The following is a 19,158-nucleotide window of genomic DNA, read 5'->3' on the forward strand; positions in this document are numbered from 1 at the left end:
TTTCTGACCATGGTACCAATGGCTCTCCCAATTCATTATCATCAAAACGTGATAGCTGCAGTGTTACTCACGGAAAAGCCAGATTAGATTGCTGGAGGAAGAATCTGCTACTTCTCCTTGATTCCAGGGAGGAACTGTGCATTACTGCAACCAGATTGCAGAGGTCTTCGCCTCTCAGACCAGGTTTCTAATGCAGTAAGTGCTGCTCTGAAACACCACTAGTGCCATTTGTTTGCAGCAATCTCTCCCTTTTAAGACAAAATGCAAGAAAATTTCTTTTTAAGATACACCATGCACAAGCCCATTACTGCGTTGCTAAGGAGAACTGTGCATGGTTGCATTGCTAGCAACACTGGTCTCAGCAACAGGATGGACACACCTAGATAACATCTCTGATTCTTTTTTCCACAGAACAGTTTTCCACTTGCACTTCAGCATCTTCCACAGCTCATTTCCCCAGAAGGAGAAACTTTCTTCTGTCTCCTTCAAAATCTTTCCTTACTCTAGACTAGAGTTTTATCACAAAAACTCTACAGCTTGGTTTTGGCTAGAATTAGTGTGATATTGAAATATAATAGGTTCCTAACTGGCACATTGGTCGCTCTGATAATTCCCCAAAAATGACACAACTATTCTTCACCAGTATTTGCCAAGGAAGATATATTTTATATTGTCAGTCTGTCCTATGCTTCAATCCAAAGAGTAATATCACCATTTTATAATATATATAATTGACATAATACTGAATAGTTTGCCATTATAAATCATAATGTCCTAGTGAAGTGAAGAATAAAAAAGAAAAGAACATTTATGTGACATACATAATCCCCTGCACCTTTATATTGACATTCAAGAGCTGAAAATGCACATGGACAGAAGGCGTGAAAAGAGAAGTAAAATAAAGAACTGCATGATACATTCACAGGATGTCTGTTCTGAGTGAGGATAAACTTCTGAGAACTTTTCATAGAGCACAAATACTAAAGCTCACCCAGAAAACTTCAGCATTTTTCTCCCTTTCTTGCTGCTCTCACTGAATGTGTCTTGCTACATAATTTCACGCCATGCCAAAGCTGGTTATTAACTTTCTCAGGCTTGCTGTTACTATTTAAAAATTAGGTATGCTTATGATGCAATACATTGCTACTCGTTAATTATAATTTACTTCAATCAGCATGACTGCTGACATGAAATATGATACAGAACACAGTAAAAGAGCAGTAAGAGCAACAAAAAGAGTTGTTACTGCCTGTACAGCAAGGGAGGTGCTTCTTTAAGAAAAGGAGTATCTCTTTCCTAAAAGGTGTCTCTTTTAGGAAATCTTGCTTTTTCTCAGGGGGATTTGCTTGGGAAGACAGGAAACCTCCAAGGGAATTGTGAATTTCGAAGGCTGTAGAATCTTTTATTTCCATGTAATTTTTTTATTTCCTTTCTCCCATGACTTTTTAAAGGCTTTGTTGTCACTAATAGTCCATATCAATTTCAGTAATTGGAACCTTTAATTTCACCAAGCTCTAAAAGGGTATTTACATCATCCATCTCGCCCTGACTTTACTGGGAGTCCCGTGGACTGAAGCCTTGCTACTGACAGTTTGGGGGCAAGTGTTAAAGAATGCAGGAAAATAAATACACTGCGCTTCCCACAGAATGATTGGTGTCACAGAGTCATTACACCATGCGCATGGCTCTCCAAAGCAAAGGTTGCTCCATGCCATCTTTCTTTTAGAAGAAAATATAGAAGCAGGTACGTCTGACCCTGCTGTTAACCCACCCCGGCAGCCTCAGACAATCTTTCATTTCTCTGCAAAAGGTGAAGGCAACGTGTCCCCTGCCATGATTCCGGCTTCTTGATCTTCACGCTTTTTAAAGACAGTGAAACTCTGCATCTGCAATCACAGCCACAGAAAAACACCACAGAGCAGCTAATGCTCTTTTCTAGGCTTCAAACACTTTACGTCCTTTTGCTCGCTAGGAAAACAGGATTGTTCATATTTATTATGGTGACAGATAAGCAGGTTAATGACAAGACTGCAAAATAAAACTCTGCTTCAAATTAGAGTAGCTGTAGTAGCTGCAGCAGCAAGTACTGGTGTCTTCTAAAAACTTAACTGAGACTGCCAAAATGCTCACATATGCAGGAACAGCTGAAAGTAAATCCAAGTCTATGGTCCTAAAGAGTAAGTGTAATCACTATTTTATCTCCATTTAAGTGATACATTAGGACAGAAGGAACACGACTGTGTTGCTAGCTATACAAACAGATATTTAACAGTGGTAGCATTTTATGCAAACTACCTATTAAGCTGCTAGAAAAGTGCCAAAAAATGTAGCAAAGTAATTAAATAATGGACAAGGCCTGAATTTTATCGTAAGCTTTCCAAAGCACAAAAAAGTATGCCAAAAAGTAGTATAAATTCAATACTGTTTGAAATTCATTTGTACTGTGGATTCTTGAAGTTCCAGACTCTGATCTATTCTTTATTACTCATCCACAAAACAGCTAGTGATTTTTATTACAAGTCCCATCCATTATAGCATTAAACTTAAATTCAATAGACACTGCAAGGTCATGATCCTACTGGTGATGAAAATCTGTGTCCGCTACATCCTGCTTCATTTAAGGCTTAGATCTCTTGACCTACTGAAAAATGAGACTTATAAAAGGCATGCTCGGACGTCACAAAGTAGACTTGCCCTCCAAGTGGAAAGTTTACCTAATATCTTCAAATGGTTTAATTGCGTGCCAGATTTTATTTAGGAAGCCCTTCTGATCCGAGTGGGCTGGTAGGAACCCCCTCTGGCTCTCCGATGTCAAAGTTGATATTATTCCTTTGAATCAAATAACGACAACAAATAAATATTTAAGCCGAGCTGCATGCACATTATACCTGCCGCCAGCTATGGTAAGTCTGTAATCTTTAGAATCACTTCAGTTTGACTCAATATTTGCTAAGTTAAGTTGTACTTTAGACTTTTTAAGTATTGCAGTGGAAAATGTAATAACTTGAATAGTAGTATTGTGCACAAGGTAAATAGCACACTCTGGGCTGAATATACCAAGGTTGAGACCAAAGTGGCATAGCATGACATGCAACATCACTGAATTATAGGGACATTACAGTCTTCGTACTTGGAAAAAAAAATAATTCATCAAAAATGGAGAAAAACTTGATTCTTTAAACACTTTAACATCTTCATCTCATTCTTCTTTGCTCTATTTTTTCCTTTCCTCCCAGTTTTCTTTTTCTTCTTTAGTATCTGAAAGTTAGTAATTGCTTTACATAACACACATGCTATGATGCTTCACATGGTTTACATTTCACTTCTGGAGCAAGAAACTTGATATATTAGATTAATTAATACTAAATCTAGCATCCGTGTTCTCACCCTCCTCACCTCTTTCCACAAGTAGTCCAGATAAGGGGATATCAGTGAGACAGCAAATCTAGACTAGTTACATCACCCGTCAGAAGGCGGAAAATTGCACAAAACTGTGCAAGTGATTGCCTAGCAACAGCATGGTATTGCCTTAGTGTTAGCATGACTTGCCAAGGCAGTTCCTTGAGAGCAACAAGCCAAGCAGATGAAGGAAATACAGCATGGATACAAATGGACATCCTCCCACCCTATACCCTGCAGTTAGAACAGAAAATCTGAGGGTTTACTCAGTTTCTTTGGACTAAATTCCTGCTGAACTCGGGACAGGAATTCCTGAGGATAAAATAAATCCTCCATACTCTTCTCTTTTCTGCACAAGACCACCATCCTTTTACTTGCCCTCTTACACACTCAACTCTCCCAACTGAGGTTTTGGAGTGGGCTAGTAAAATCTTGACCCTTTTCAGCAACTACCATTGCCAAAATACATGAAAAAATAGTTGCAGTTTAGCACTCAGGAACATTTTTCCTACATTACATACACAATTTGTCCCTCTCTAGCAGGAAAAATTATTTTCAAGTCAGTCTTCAGTATCTGCTCATGAATAACTATCAAGAATGACCATTTCTGATCTAATCTAGTGAGCTAACCTAGAATAAGAAATAGAACTGGGCTCTGAGCAGGGACCCTGGGATTTTTAAGCCACCTGGGGAACGTAAGGACTAGTAAAACACAGCCACTATCGGTTACATTGTTGTTACTGTGAAAACAATAGCAGGGGCCACTCCACAAATTAAGCATAGGGAAGGCGTAATAAAGAAGGGTGGAAGTCACATTTTGTAAATGAAAACTAACAAAAAGAATTTTCAAACACTTCGGGACTCAGTGTGACACTCCCATTGTTAAGGATGGGAGCTGTGCCAAAATGGCTCTTCTCAAAGGGAAGAGACGGTTTGGCACTGTTAAATGGAAATATTTTGTGCAAAACGTGTAATTAAACTGTGGAATGCTCTTTCCTTGTAAAATACTGAGCCTAAGAGTTTAGGAGGTGGCAAAAAAAAAAATCTAGGTATTGTAGATATAAGGACACCTGAAATATATCATATTCCATTACTCTAAAATAGCTTCTTAGGGCATATCAATGGCACAGAAAAATATGTCTTACCATTCAAGAAACAGCATTATCAAATGCTGCTATAAATATTAAGACTGCTCCCTAGAAATACATAACCAAAACTGTTAAATCAAAAAAGAAAGGGTGAGAGAATTACACCTTTCCCTGAAACATCAGGAAATGGGCTAGGATAGATCTTGATACACAAAGTTGAGTCCCATTAAAAGATGTCTTCCAAAGAAAGATAAGGAAACCAAGTAAGTGTGTTAATTCACTGTTCAGAGATGGAATCCTGGATTTTACTGAGAATAAGCTGATTAAATAATTGGCTACTTAAGCCACTATTGAGGAAAATAGTATGGCTTGTAGATGGCTTAAAACTGAGATGCTATTATGGAATGATCAGGTGGGTGACACTGATTATGCTTTCTATTTCATAGAAGTGGGATGGGTAGTAACAAAATACTCCATTACAACAACTATTTGGCAGTGCAGTTTTTTTTGTTGTTGGGTTTTTTTTTTGCAAAGAGTGGAAAAAAACCAAAGTATAGGAAGGCAGGGAAAGTTTGATTTCTCTACCAACAGCGCACAAGGCTTGCCCTTCTCTCATATTAACAGTAGCACAGTGACACCTCGTTATTTTGGAAGTCACTGCTACAAACAATTCCACCAAAAACTTACTGACATACCTACTTCTTCTTTTGCCTTTTTCTCTACAAAACACATCAAGCTCAGTGTATGCTCTTTGGAGTTGTTTCTTTTGTTTTGCCTTATGCCAAAATATTCATTTTCAGGTAGGAAAAAAATGCACATAAGACTGCTAAAAAACTTTCACTGAGCAAAATGGTAGGTCTGCCTCAAAGTGTTAGTACTGATGAGGAAATTGCACAAAGACGCTAAAGCAGTTAATTTAAAGGTTACTTTACATAGTAAGATATCTTGTTTTCAGATGTTCATCATATTTCATAATGTTGGTTAAAATGATCCTTCTTTGGATTATGCTCAGGGTATTTTACATGAGCAAATAACAACAAGATAATCTCTTCTGAGATTTCGGAGGTAAATCTTTTCTGAATACACTCAGGGATATCTCCAGACTGCAGTCAACTGTAGAAAAGTCCAGGTCATTGGTGATAAGTGTCAATTTTATTTCTCTCTGCTGACAGACCCAACATTGAGTATAAAATTTTCATTAAGATCCTCCAGGACCTCAAGAGCAGACACAAAGGAAATTGTAAACATGTGACAGAAATGCCAGTTTTGTTGTATGAGCTCTGATTCTTGCTTGCTAAAATATGTTTTTAATTACCTGCTCTACAGCTAAACTGGGTCTGATCCTGAAAAAAAATAGAAGATTCACCCTTCTTTTGCATATTTTGTAGTCAACATCTGTGGCAAAATATCCCAGAATGAATGTAGGCTGCTCTCAGACCCAACTGGGAAAGATGGAAACACCATCTCCTACATCAGAGATGAAAGACAGCAGTTAAACTGACCCAAACAGCTGTATGTAAATTGTCCTACTATAACTGAATTTTAATCTATTTACTGTTATTCCATGATTGTTATTTATAGTTACCAGGCTTAAAATTTATCCAGCATTCTCTTAGGTTCATGATTTTACATTTCATGTTTTAAGAAGGAGAACAGCAAAGCCTAATATGTAACACAGTGTTCTTTTTCGTGAATAAAAATGAATTGTTGAGAAGAGGTAGCATTTCCTCAGAGGCTCCTAAGAATTTAGAAAATGAGAAATGCGTGCATACTCAAAATATTCATTAGATTGTCTTAAGAAAAAATGTGCAAAAATAATGGACTTTACAAAAATATATTTTGAAGGAGTGAGTTTAGGAAAATTGATGCGACTTAAATAGAGTCTGGATAATCAAGTATAGTGAAGAAAGGATATTACTAGTTATGCTTGTTCTAATAACACATCTACAGGATGTGCCACAAATGAGAGCAGAAGTTGGTGTAGAGAAGCAAAGGATGAGGAAAACAATATCAAGGGTAAAATGACAACATTAAAAGGTATCGAGGATCTAGATTACAGGAGGATTATGTAAATTAGAACAGGGGCCTAAGGCAATCAAAAATACTTGAGAAAGCCAAATTGAAAAATGAGCATCAAATAGTGCAAAGCATTGCAACTAATACTAAAAGATATTTTAAGCATAATTATACACCAAGCAACTGACAGGAGGAAAAGGTGACGGAGTGTAAAGAACCAAGGCTACACAGCAATTATTCCTGTACCTATCTTTAAAACTGAAGAGGCCAGACGTTTGTCCAAGACTCAATATACAGAAATGATGGTGAGGAATTAAAGAAAAGATGATAATACCCAAGCTGTCAATTAACTGGATTGTTGTTCTTAAAATTGATAAGAGACCAGGGCTGAACAACGCTCATCTAAAAGTGTTACATGAAGTACGCACAGAAATTGAAAAAAGGTTTAATAAAAATTTATATTTAGTACCACTATTTCAAGAGACTGGCATGGGCCCAAGCAGACACACAGCAAGAAATTACCAGTCAGTTCATTTCCCATTAGTTGTCGAGCAAGTCTTAGACAACCATTAACGGGATCACACTGGGGCCAGGGAGGAAGGGAACATGAAAATTCAGCGCATAATCAAGGAGAACTAATACTGTTTCAGGTCATGCCTCAGCAACTCAGATTTCATTGAGCCTGTTCCTGGCTTGGCAAAGGGGTGCAGAAAATGTCAAAGATATTAGTTATTTAGATTGTCAGAAAACATTTGACAAAACTCCACGCCGAGGAGGAACTTAGCCGTGTTGTAAGCTAACAGACAAGAAGCTCTAACGTGTGTCAGCAAGTTTTAAGATTTGGTTATTAAATGTGCAGTGGCACTGCAGAGTTCAAGGTGTTAGAAAACAACATAGCAGGAGGCAAACACAAATCGAGGTGAGGAGCGACGACAGGACACGCTACAGCTCCAATGTGCTTCACTGCACGGTGAAGGGCTCTCCTGCCAGGTCACTCACCAGGGCCATTTGGACCCTGGGCAATTAATGCTGCATCATCCTGACAGGTGAATCCAATTAGTGACAACCAGGACACAGAGGTGACACCCCAGAGAGGACAGTGGCCCTGGGAGGAAGAGGGGGAAGGGGTCGAGGTGGAGCTTGCTGCTGTTCCGACGGGCCCTTTCCCCTCATCTGGAGATGCACCGGACACCCTGGTGGCACTGAATGCTCCTGACTTGCCACACGGAGGGGCCATGTCCAATGGCTTCGGGTAAACGAGCGCTGTCCACACCTTTGTGCAGTGCTAATGTCTCTTCCCTGCCTAGCCTTTTCTTTACCTTATTAAAGCGTATTTTAATGCTAGTCTCCCCCAGAAAAGGGCTTCATCCTGTTACCGAGCAGAAAGCCCATTTTCCTCTCCACAAAAGCCCTTTATGCATGACTCTCTGCACGATCATAAAGATTAGCAATATTTCAATCCCTTTCTTGAGAGTCTCAAAGCTCCAGCAAGGTGTATGCCGCAGGAGGGAACCAGGGCCACCATCCCCTCCCTCACGCAGACACCGCACACAGTTGTAGCCTCAGTGCCCACCCATTTTACACCTCATTCCCACACATAGGAACATTGTTCACCAACGACGCAATGGTGAAGCTGTGGGATGAGGGACCGCTAGTGTGAGAGTCACGCTCCTGTACTGAGAGCGAGGGCAAGGAAGAGGCCACCCGCTCCACCTCAGCGCCGTGAATGGCCGCCCGGCGCTCCACAGGCCCTTCAGGCCTCTACCCAAAACGAAACGCCGCAGGGCTTGGACACGTCTCCTTTAGACCTGGTGTCTAAGAGTTAATATTTCCTTGAACAAGTTCATGTCCTTCGTACACCATCAAACTTACGGGTAATGACGAATTACGAGCACCCGTCACACCGGAGTAGCGGAAAGGTTGCAGGAGGTGGAAGAGCTGAATCTGAGCAGCCAAACCAGCATTACAGCCCACTGTGTTACCAAGGTGCCAAATATCACAGTTCCTAGGACTGTCATGTTTAAAAACAGTCCTGGGGGCAGGAACTGCAAAACACATGCCAAAGAATTGCAGAAACTAAGTCTGAGGGAATTTTCAAATAACTCGCCAAGCTGACAAGGATGGAAAATGAAAGATGCAACAGTATTTAAGAGGTTAAGACAGACAGACCTTTGGCTGAAGTCAGTTCATGGTTTCCACTAAATAAAGCAGTTTGCAAAAGCCAAGCACCTTGTTCCATTTCCTATCTTTAAAACATAATATGATTCAATGAGAAGTTTTCTTATGCAATGCTCAACTGCTAAGAAACAGGGATGTGTAATTTGTAATGAATCAGGCCTACACTCTGTGTTAAGCTTTTCTGCTTTTCTCTTTATTTTTCCAAAAGGGCAAGTGAATAACTCAAATCTTGTGACTGGTTTATTACAGAAAGAAACAGTTGCTGTTTCCATCATAAAAAAAAAAAAAAAAGTTTTTTAAACTGATAGAGAACTATAGAGTATTTAAATTGTTTCCTGGGCTGAATTAAATAGAGGCTATGTAGATTTATACACTGACCAGCTTGTTCCACTCTATTTCTTTTCCTAGAGCAAAGAATACTGAAAAAGGAGAATTAGTAAGTAAATGTTGAAACAAAACAGCCCCTACCTCTCAACACTATATATACCCCCAGGTCTTGCTTTTGTAAGACACACTTATCTCCAAAACTCTGTATAATAGACTGTGCTAACAAAGTTATTCCATCAGAATGATCTGGTTTACATAAGGATTCTTAAGCTTTCCTTTGCTTTTTCAAAGAATATATGATAGCAAACTAGGAATTAGTTGCTATGTTTAAATTCTTGTGTATTGGGAAAATGCAGTTGTGTAATCCTGCAAATGTGCAATAATTTAACATAAATAATTCTGTAATTAAGGGATTTACAAGTTTGTTGAGTTCTTTCTCCTGGCTTTTCTTTTTGATAGCATGACTCAGAATGATCATCCTACACGTATCTGGCTCATGTAGCCATACAGGTGGCTTTAATGCACACAGCTATTTTTAAGCAGAATTTCAGATGTTGTGAGGACCTACCATATCTTGTGAGGTCCTAAGCACTAATACACTTCATCTTCCCTACCCCTCATGGCTCTACCATCCTTGCAGTTAAGTGCTGGTCAGCATCAAAACAAATAGCAATTAGTATGGGTCCTTAATTGGCCACTGAGGATCTTAAGAAATGAGGGGCATTTCTTGTCTCACTGTGAGCAGAATGTATAGATTCAGAAGTACTGTTAGTCCTTGCCAAATTTCGTGTGTGTGTGTCTAAAGAAGAAAAGATGGATTTTTTTTTAACATTCATAAGATCTAGATGTAATCTTTTGACTGTAGAACAAAAGCGATGTCTCATTCAGCATGATGACAAAAGGTTATTTGGCACCTGGCATCAAATACACTTCTTGCAAGAACCTGGCAGGAACACCAAAGTGATAATGAGTAAAATGCCAGCGTCTGTTCAGTAAAACCATTGGTGCTGAATGTTAAACGATCCTTAACAGAATACTAACCCTTCTAAGAACATCATTCTTCTGTGAGCATCCCAAAATTAGGCAACACTACTGACAACTTTCCTCATATTAAGAAAATAAACAAACCTAATGTCCCAAGGCTTTACCATTATTTTTAATGTCCTAGGACATTAGCTAAAATGTAGGAAACATCCACTGCTACTTGTTAATGAATCATACAGGATGGAATGACATCAGTCGAGTTAATGGATACTGTTCTTTGCCAAACCTATGGCTTTAAGCTTAATTATAGCTGTGTTTCATCAATCATCCAGGAAAAGAACAGTGATGAACATGAGCTCCAAGCCTAGCCCTTAATCAACTCACATTTGCCTCATATCCACCTAATATACTTGTCGATAGAAACCACTTGGGAGAGAAAAGGGAACCGTGGTCCTTTAAGCTTTATAATTAATAGCTGCATTAGAAGGAATCAGTTCCTGTTGTATAGATAGTTTCTCACCACAAATATGGATACAAGCCACAATGTGCTTAGACCCCAGAGTTGCCTGATTTTGATTGCTTTAGCCTATTGCTATGCATCCTTGGGACACTTTTGCTCAGGTGTCCCCATCTGTAAAAATAAAATAAAATAAAATAAAATAAAATAAAATAAAATAAAATAAAATAAAATAAAATAAAATAAAATAAAATAAAATAAAATAAAATAAAATAAAATAAAAGCTACTGTTGTGTGTCTTCCACAGGATTGTGTGGATTAACATTTATAAATCATCTTGCAGATTAACGGCTACTGGAGTGAGCAGAACAAAATTTTACTCACATCAGGGGTCTGGATTAGCCCTTCAGAGAAAAACTGTTCTAATACAATTGTGAACATCCTTATCTCTATATAAATTTCAGTGGAAACAAAATTAGGTATTTTCTTTTTCTCCCTTTAAATATTCTATATGACAGGAAAGGAAATAAAGAACAAAATATATAAAGGTTATTATTAGCTGCATGCTATTAATTTAACAATAAAAACTAGCTTCCAGCAGTATATCTAGTTTGGTATTACACCACATGGAGAACAAGTTATCCCTAGATAAAGGCTGAGGAATTAAGGATTACCATTTTTTTTCCTAGAAACTGCTTGATTCAGCAGTGATTCTAACATCTGTGTTCCTCAGCCTTCACAGAGCTTTGAGCAACAAATATTCAAGAGGAAAATGCTCTAGATGTGACCTGCATCTCCCTCCTCCTCATTCAACAGACACCTGCTGAGTTTCCTGTTTCTGCTACTCTCATCAGCTGCACCTAGAGCAGCAGCAAAGCAATAAATGAGTTTGCTTGACTAAATGTACATACCTACACACTGCACACATGCTAGTAAACCAAGAGCACAGTCCTGTCAGCATGTGGCCATAAGCTCCTACTGACCACAGGTGACTTGCTCAAGTAAATAGAGGGTTAATCTCAGGAATACCCTAACATGCAACCACTTCCAGTAAAATGTTTATCTTCTAAGTGGTCGGTCTCTTGATATTTTTCCTCTTCTTGTATATAATTACGAGCACATTATCTTGATTTTCATAATTACATGCTAAACTGCGAGGTGTCCACTCCCCCATACTTAAGATCTGGTGGAAAAATTAGTAAAAAGAGAGTGTTTTTATTTTCAATATACATTTGCATTAAAACAGCGTATAACAAAAACGTCAATATATCTAAATGTGCTCTCTCCTAAAGACCATTGCTAGATGATTATGCATTTCAGAACAAACAAATTCCAACTGAGAGTTAAAGAGGCATTTAAAAAAGCAGTACTTAAGGATGCCACTTCTGTCAAACTTCATACAAAGACAACAGTCACGTATCTGGAACACTAATTAGCAGCTAACATGCTACTATAAATTCACATACGTTAATTAATCCTCGCTATTTTTCCTGAAGAGTAACCCGTGTTTCTGACTTGACAATAACAGAAACGAAGATTTAGAAGCTATGCTGGGGCTGCCACGCGGCAGGGGGCCTGGAAGGGATCCAGAGCACACTGTATTCTTAGACCAGCTCTTCTCATACCATCCTGCCAGCAAAGGCACGACCACCCACCGGCTGCCTACAGCTCTCGCACTGCATTACAGCCCACGACAGGAGATCCACGCGGTGGTCTTTGCTTCCTGACCCTGTGCCACGGAGGAGCGTAACCAAATCAACATTCACTCCTTCTACCGAGCCACGGAGGTTGCCAGAGCCCAGCACGCGCTCGTGTCCAACCAGTCTGCATGCAGGGCACGTTTGGGCAGTGCTAGCATAGCCAGCGATAAATTCCTGTGCACCCAATATTATTAGAGATCCTGAATCTACAAAAAAATGCAGGATTGCACCTACAGACTAGACTTAGGACTCAGAGGGACCCTACAAAATATCTCAGCCCCTGCACAATACTGTGCTTAATGCAGCATTGATATTTAGTAAAGAAGAAATGACGAAATCTCATAGATACCTGTTCCTTTCATGCACCCTTATTATATGCAGAATGGAAAGTGCATAGTTGAATTTATTCAAAATATATTGTTTTTAATAACTAATACATGATAGTCTCTGGAATACCGATACATTCAAGAGAGGAGAAGGAAAAATCAACAAGATTATTGTAAGCTAAGGAAGATCAAAAGAAACGAAGAGTGCAATTAATTTCATCCATTTTTAGAAGTAATTGTCGTTGCACCTTATCCAAAACTTAATGAGCATTATTTCTCTAGCATGTAAAAAAGCTTTGTTCTTTTGACTTAATTGATTTGTATACTCAGTAGGAAAAGTGTATGTGAAGTTCAGTAACCTTGATAATTGAAAGAAATGGAGCATTCTCTGGGTGTAATACACAAGCAGCCTGCAAAACCTGGCAGTGCAACTCAAATTGATTTACTGTTCACTAAAACTCCATTGCGGTATACATGCATTCTGAAATTTCGTTATCTTCCTTATATACGTACACTCTTTATAATTAATATCTTTTTTTTTCCTTCCTTGTGATTTAGCACTTAATTACCAAGGATTTCGTAGCATAATGGTGGTTTCCAATGAAAACAATGAGAACTGAATGACTAGTGAACATTTTTCCTCATAGACAGAGAGGTTGGTATCTTCTAGATAGAAAAATAAGACAAAAATCCTTAGGTTACCATTAACCTGAATCTTGCACCTTGTATTGTAGAGGGACTAGTTTATATACAATCGAAGAGTTATGGGCTCAATACATTGGAAACACTAAACTGAGCGAGTAGAGAAAAGAAAGCTGTGGCTGCTAAGATGAAGAAAATTATTTTTGGTGAATATATTAAGCCCAGAAGGAGCCAGGTTTACATTTCATTTTGCTCCTTAAGGAAAGATTTAGCTCAGTATTGTTCAGTATGCAAATTCTAGTTACAGTCTAATGAGATTCCTACAAAATATCCTATTAACACTAAAGGTTGTGTTCTGAGATTGTACTTACATATGTCGCTTATCTTTTTCTCATCAGGGTTCTTTTATGCTCCTGGATGAGCTTCTCAGCTGGATCATCCTAAAGCATACAAATTATGGGATTGCTTACCTGCACTTTAGGAGATTAACTCACTCATTCCACAACCACCCACCTAGGCTCTGCGTCCATAAAAAAAACACCTTTGTAAGTCAACGAATAAATCCACTTAAGATTTATCAGTGCCCCAAATACAACATGCAGACCTGGTATCGGGTGTTATATCAGTTTAAATATCACTGCCTTGCCCCTCCACTAAATTCTGCAACATCAAAGTAAGTAGGTCCCTCGGGATAGTTTAAAGGGAGGCTAGGGAATAGCGTAACCATCTCATATCTGCAGAGCTTCCAAACAGCAGAGGTGTTGTGACATGAGACTTCAAGCTGAGCCTCATGTCCCTGGGGAGACGTTAGGATTACAGCAAGTGATGCTTCATTACCACGTGTATCACCGTAACAGGAAGGTAATATATAACTGAGGTGGCACTATAGAGAATTATATATGTGACATACAGATGTGGCTTTAATACTAATATATGCGTCTATTCCTGGGTTAGCAGTATGCAAATTTCAGGTATTTATTTTCTTTTCTGGATAACTTTTTTAGTAGAGTATTTGTACCGTGTGCAGAAATGAAAATCAATTTTGAAGTATGGCCACTTAATTTAAACTACAAGCATTTCTAGTTTTAAAATTATCACATTTTAAATTCCACACAATATTATGATCAGTAATGTCAAAGCATAAATGTCTTATAATCCATTAAAATCTTTTAAATGATCATTTAAAAATATACCGAGTCAATAGCACCTCACAAATCTTAACGAGCTGGAGAATATCTTCTCATGTGGATTAATTTCTTGAATACTGGAAAAATGGCTTTGAGCTGAGAAGGCGGCAGGCCTTTTTCAGTCTATGACAAGAAACTGTTAAGAAAATATGTGATCTATTAATTATAAATTTTCAAAGAAGTGCATGCAGAACATCAAATACTTAGGTAGAGTTCTTGGGATACTTCTCTGGTGTTTAGCCTTTACTGAATTCATTCCTACTGCTTTGGTCTAATTTGGCTCAGACAACTGCACTTTCATTTTTAGGCATCAAAATAACTTTGAAAATGTTTCACAAGATGACTAGGGGAAAAAAAAATAATTAAAACTAACATATCTTTTTTTTAGCAACCAGCCTGTCATCTTAAAGACATTTTGAATTTTTTTTCCCCCTATTCCTAATGAAACACAGTCTTAGGACAGTTTTATGCAACCAATTTAAAATTATATTTTGTATATTTTCATCAAACAAAAATTGCTATCCACATGTAGCATAAGACACATTATTATTTTTAGTTTTCTAAAATTAAGTTCCATTACAAATTTAAAAAATAAAGTCAACATCTGTATGTTTAGTTACACGCAAATATAGACGTATGAATACATGGTATATATTCTTGCCTCAACAAAAATAAATCCCAAATTTAATGTAAAAGATTTTTGGAAGAACACATTATATTATTATTTCAATTAATGAATACAAGCCTTCCTTTGAGAAAATAACTGAGATCTATAAGTGAATTTTCAGTCTATTACTCCAAGTTTAAAATCAGATATGTAAATTCATGTAAATAGGTCTTCCCCAGTTGTGAACCACTTTAAAATCTAGCTCCAGTTTTATCATTCCAGTGTTGCATGGATCATATGTTTCTGTCAGAAAGGTAAATCGGAATGTTTTGAATAGCGCCTTTTTGGAAGCTGATACTTGGAAGACGATTAAAGTACATAAAATACTGCATAATCCTGCAGTTTTCATGAGATGTACTTGTTGTTCCCAAAAGAGGTGTTCTCGGCTCCTGCCAAGCCGTGCGGCCCGATTCACAGAAACGGCAAGGGCTGCCAGTTCATTACGGGATTCATGATGTAGGAGTGGTCTGGAATCTCATTTTTGTGCTTTTGAACAGCGACGTCTTTTGGACTTCTCCCCTTCCTCAGCAATTGGCCAAACTGACTCCTTTGATACCATTCCCTTCCAAAATGGAAACAGCAAAACAAATCTGTTGCAGACGCTGGTGCCAAGCCGCTGTCTGCTTGTGGCCCCGGATAACGTTGGCGGCGATGCCACCCGTGCCGCGAGCGGCTTCCAAGGCAGCCATTTCCAAGGGAACAATCACGCGGGCCTGTGATCCGCATCCGCCACACACTTGTGCTGAGAGAGGAAAAGCATCCCCAGCACCACGCTGCATAAATATTTAATGAAATAATTTCATCTGTGCATCTGCGATCTCGTTTTATGGAAAGCATCTTTAATCAACCGATTTTTATTCCGTTCCCTTCATTCATCAGACGGGAATTGAGTATTGGCACGCTACCCTTAGCGTATACACATTTTGGCTGGTTAGAGACAAGCAGTCCTGGCATGCTAGCCCTCAATCCATGGCCCCAGTGATGCTCTGCCCATATAGCTTTAGGGGAAAAAAAAAAAAAGGGCAGAAATTACTAAAGCTGCAAAACAACATTTCTCAATGGAAGGGACTCCTCACTTCTTTTGCTGCCTTAGGGCGGTGTGGGAGGCAAACTGGCAGGAGAGAACTGGAAGCTGCAGAAGGACGATGGTTCTAGAATAGAACTAGCTCCCCAAGTATTTAGCACACATTTTACTATATCAAAGCCAATTAATTTGTTCTTTCTAAATTTTACAGATGCAATAAATATGTTCATTTTCCAGTTATGGCCAATTTCTTTGGTAGAATTCGGTGCCTTGCTACAACTTGTATTGTGCTCCATGTGGCCAAACTAAATTCAGGAATTGCTGCTTTCCATGTTTTTTATGGCATAAAAAAACAGTATATCAAAAAAAGAAAAATCCACCTAACACTGAGGTCTAATAGGTTGTGAAATAACCTTTCATGCAAATGGCATACTTAAAACAAAACTGCAAATAGCATAAGTAGCACAGAACAGAGGGACATATCTGAAGAATATACACAAGATGAAATATATTGGCTTTTTTAATCTCTAAAATCAAGTAAAATATTAGCAAGAATAAAGCTTCAATAATTCTGCACACATACATCACATCACATGCAATACAATTCTTTAATCCTGTTGCATCTAAAATTTAATTGCGGTTTTTCACTGAAAGTGGGGGAGGGAGAGCTTGTATATACGGATTAGATCCAGTCTTCTCTCAGGCAAACCCGCAAATATGTCACGTGAGTCTCAGTTTAACAAACCATATTAGAAGACAAGCAAATTTAACTTGCCTCTAGTTATGACTACAGGGGATTAAAAAATAATAAGAAAAAGGTTTCAAAATTGTAGGTTTGATTTCTTTTTCTCTACAGAACAATTTCCATTTCATACTGACCTAGTTAACATGCATCATTTCCATTATGTGAATATCTTGTTGCACAATTCTACTGTAGCTGAAGTTTTCTTCCAACTTTATCAATGAAAGGAGAGTTTATACAGATGTCTCAGAGCGTTGGTAGAAATCTGAAATATTTCCAAGCAAAATCTTTGCTTATTTGGACAACATGATGGAGAGAAGGGCATAGGGCAGTTCACTAAGTTTTGGGCCATGGGTGGTTCACTGACATAGCAAATACTAAGGCACCACAAAGAATATCCGGCTTTACGACGAGTGACAAACAGGCAACGTTGCACATAACTTTCTGTTCAGCAGCCTCCTTCACTTTTGCTATTACTTAGGCTTTTCTGAGACTAATCCATCTACTTTTCTGACAAGCTGTGTCAATTTTAAAATGTTTTTCTTTACTTTTCCAAGCCCATAATCTGCCAATCTTAGAGCAAAAGGCAAATCATCCCAGAAGTAGGTCCAACTCTCACTCTAAAAACACACACGATATAATAACATGAATAATAGCAAATCCGATTTTTACCATCTCTTTCTCATTCCATTTTTACAGATAGGTAACAAATTCATACCATGGGACATGCCACATAGATTTAAGTTTTAAAATAATATTAGCTAACATTTACTATGGGGACTTTGGTACAAGAAGAGCCTAACATGCACACACACCGTCCTCTTCCCCGAAATGCATTGTGCAACCACTGCTATTGGACATATAGATATTTAAATAAAGTATCCCTCCTCTTTGTTTGAGATGATCAGAGAAGATCAACAGTCAGACTGAGAACAGATAGTTATTTGACTGCTTCTGTGAAAAGGTTTACAGCCAAAATCTCCACCTAATTCATTGTTTCAGCCAAGAAACACATTTCACCAAAAGTTTTATAGCACAACCATTCTACTGTGATAACACTGCATTTTAAAAGATTGTAACAGCTAATAAATTTATATTTCTGACTTTTAAAAATATTTACCCTAAATATTAGTGAGATAACGCTCGGAAAGATCAAAAATCAACCACTGTTATTAACCAATATATATCAAACTTATCAACGCAGAAATAAAAACTAGACAGCTGGCTATTTTAAATAAGAGATGTATGGCTAAGAACGTTTCCTAGCAATTGTCTAAAATCTCTATTTAAAAAAGACAACTTTGACAAGGGGGCAACAATAGGAAAATTCCATTGTGAACAGACCTGGAATGCTTATATTTGGAAACAGTATAGAATCAAGAACTCAGTGCATGCTGAAGTTACATGAGTAGTTTCAAGCCTCATGTTAAGTTTTATTTACAGCACAGAAAACCTAGAACAAGTCTGCAGCTCTAGCAGGCAGAAAACTGTTTGCAAAGCATCAGCAATATGGAATTCTGCTTTAAAATGAACTAAAAGTTGCCATTAGAAAGCTTAAACTCACATATCAATTTTCATAGTAGGCACAAACATTAGATTATTCCAATTAAACTGATAAAAGGAAAAAAGTTTCAGGAGCCCCACCTATTATTCATGAAAATGCAGTCCTTCCCAGCATCACAGCTTATCAAGGATAAACCAGAACAATACATTTCAAAATAAAAAAATGTGCAAAAGTTGCTATCTTTGTGAACCTGAGATGTTAAAATTTTCAGAGAAGAATGTGTGAATCAATTAGATTCAGCAAAATAGGTTCCTTAGTATCTGAATATTGTGGATACACTGAGGCAACACATGTCAGAAAACAGTGCTGATACTTTTGCAAATAAAGCACCCAGTGTACACCATTTTTGCTAAGACATGTATCTTCATTTATATCTAAATGTCACAAAAACAAGGATATTTTGATTAACTTGTTATGTACTTGATTAAATAGTCATGTTGCCTACAAATACAGGAGTTAAAAAAAAAAAAAGTTATTTAATCCAAAAGCATCTTTTTGTAAATGAGATAAAGTGTTTTCCCATACATTTTCCCCATGGAAAATTTGGCTATCATAAATTATTGCCATATCATATTTTTAAAAAGGTCTTGAATAAAACCAAATTATAATATCTCGTGGTGCTCATCCCTTTGGCTTCTATCCCAGTAGAGGGTCATGACTCTGCACTGAAAACACAGTGGGATGATAGATCTGCCTGGACACACTGAAATAGTTGTGGTACAGCAGGAAACTATGCATAATTTCTCCTTAAAAATATCTATTTTTGAACTTACAAGATTCTACAGACTCAGTCCTCATCTGCAGCGAGTAGCACAATGTTATCAAAACCAAAGGGGGTGGTATCAGGACTCACACTA

The 19,158-nt window shown here is 37.9% G+C and overlaps 1 protein-coding gene across 2 annotated transcripts in view; it reads right to left on the reverse strand.

Moving 5' to 3' along the window:
• Positions 1-19,158, reverse strand: part of NLGN1 (neuroligin 1) — a 364,563-nt gene that overhangs the window by 313,321 nt on the left and 32,084 nt on the right. The window contains exon 1 of one of the 2 annotated variants that reach the window (XM_088523906.1): positions 13,489-13,521. The exons of the other annotated variant lie outside the window; for it this stretch is intronic. The gene's annotated coding sequence lies outside the window, so the exon portion shown is untranslated. Of the gene's footprint in view, positions 1-13,488; positions 13,522-19,158 lie in introns of those variants that run through there. 2 annotated transcript variants of the gene reach the window in all.

The sequence above is a fragment of the Tinamus guttatus genome, unplaced genomic scaffold, assembly GCF_059628265.1.
Source record: "Tinamus guttatus ecotype Peru unplaced genomic scaffold, ASM5962826v1 Tinamus_guttatus_pri_ptg000198l, whole genome shotgun sequence".
NCBI classification, from domain to species: Eukaryota; Metazoa; Chordata; class Aves; order Tinamiformes; family Tinamidae; genus Tinamus; species Tinamus guttatus.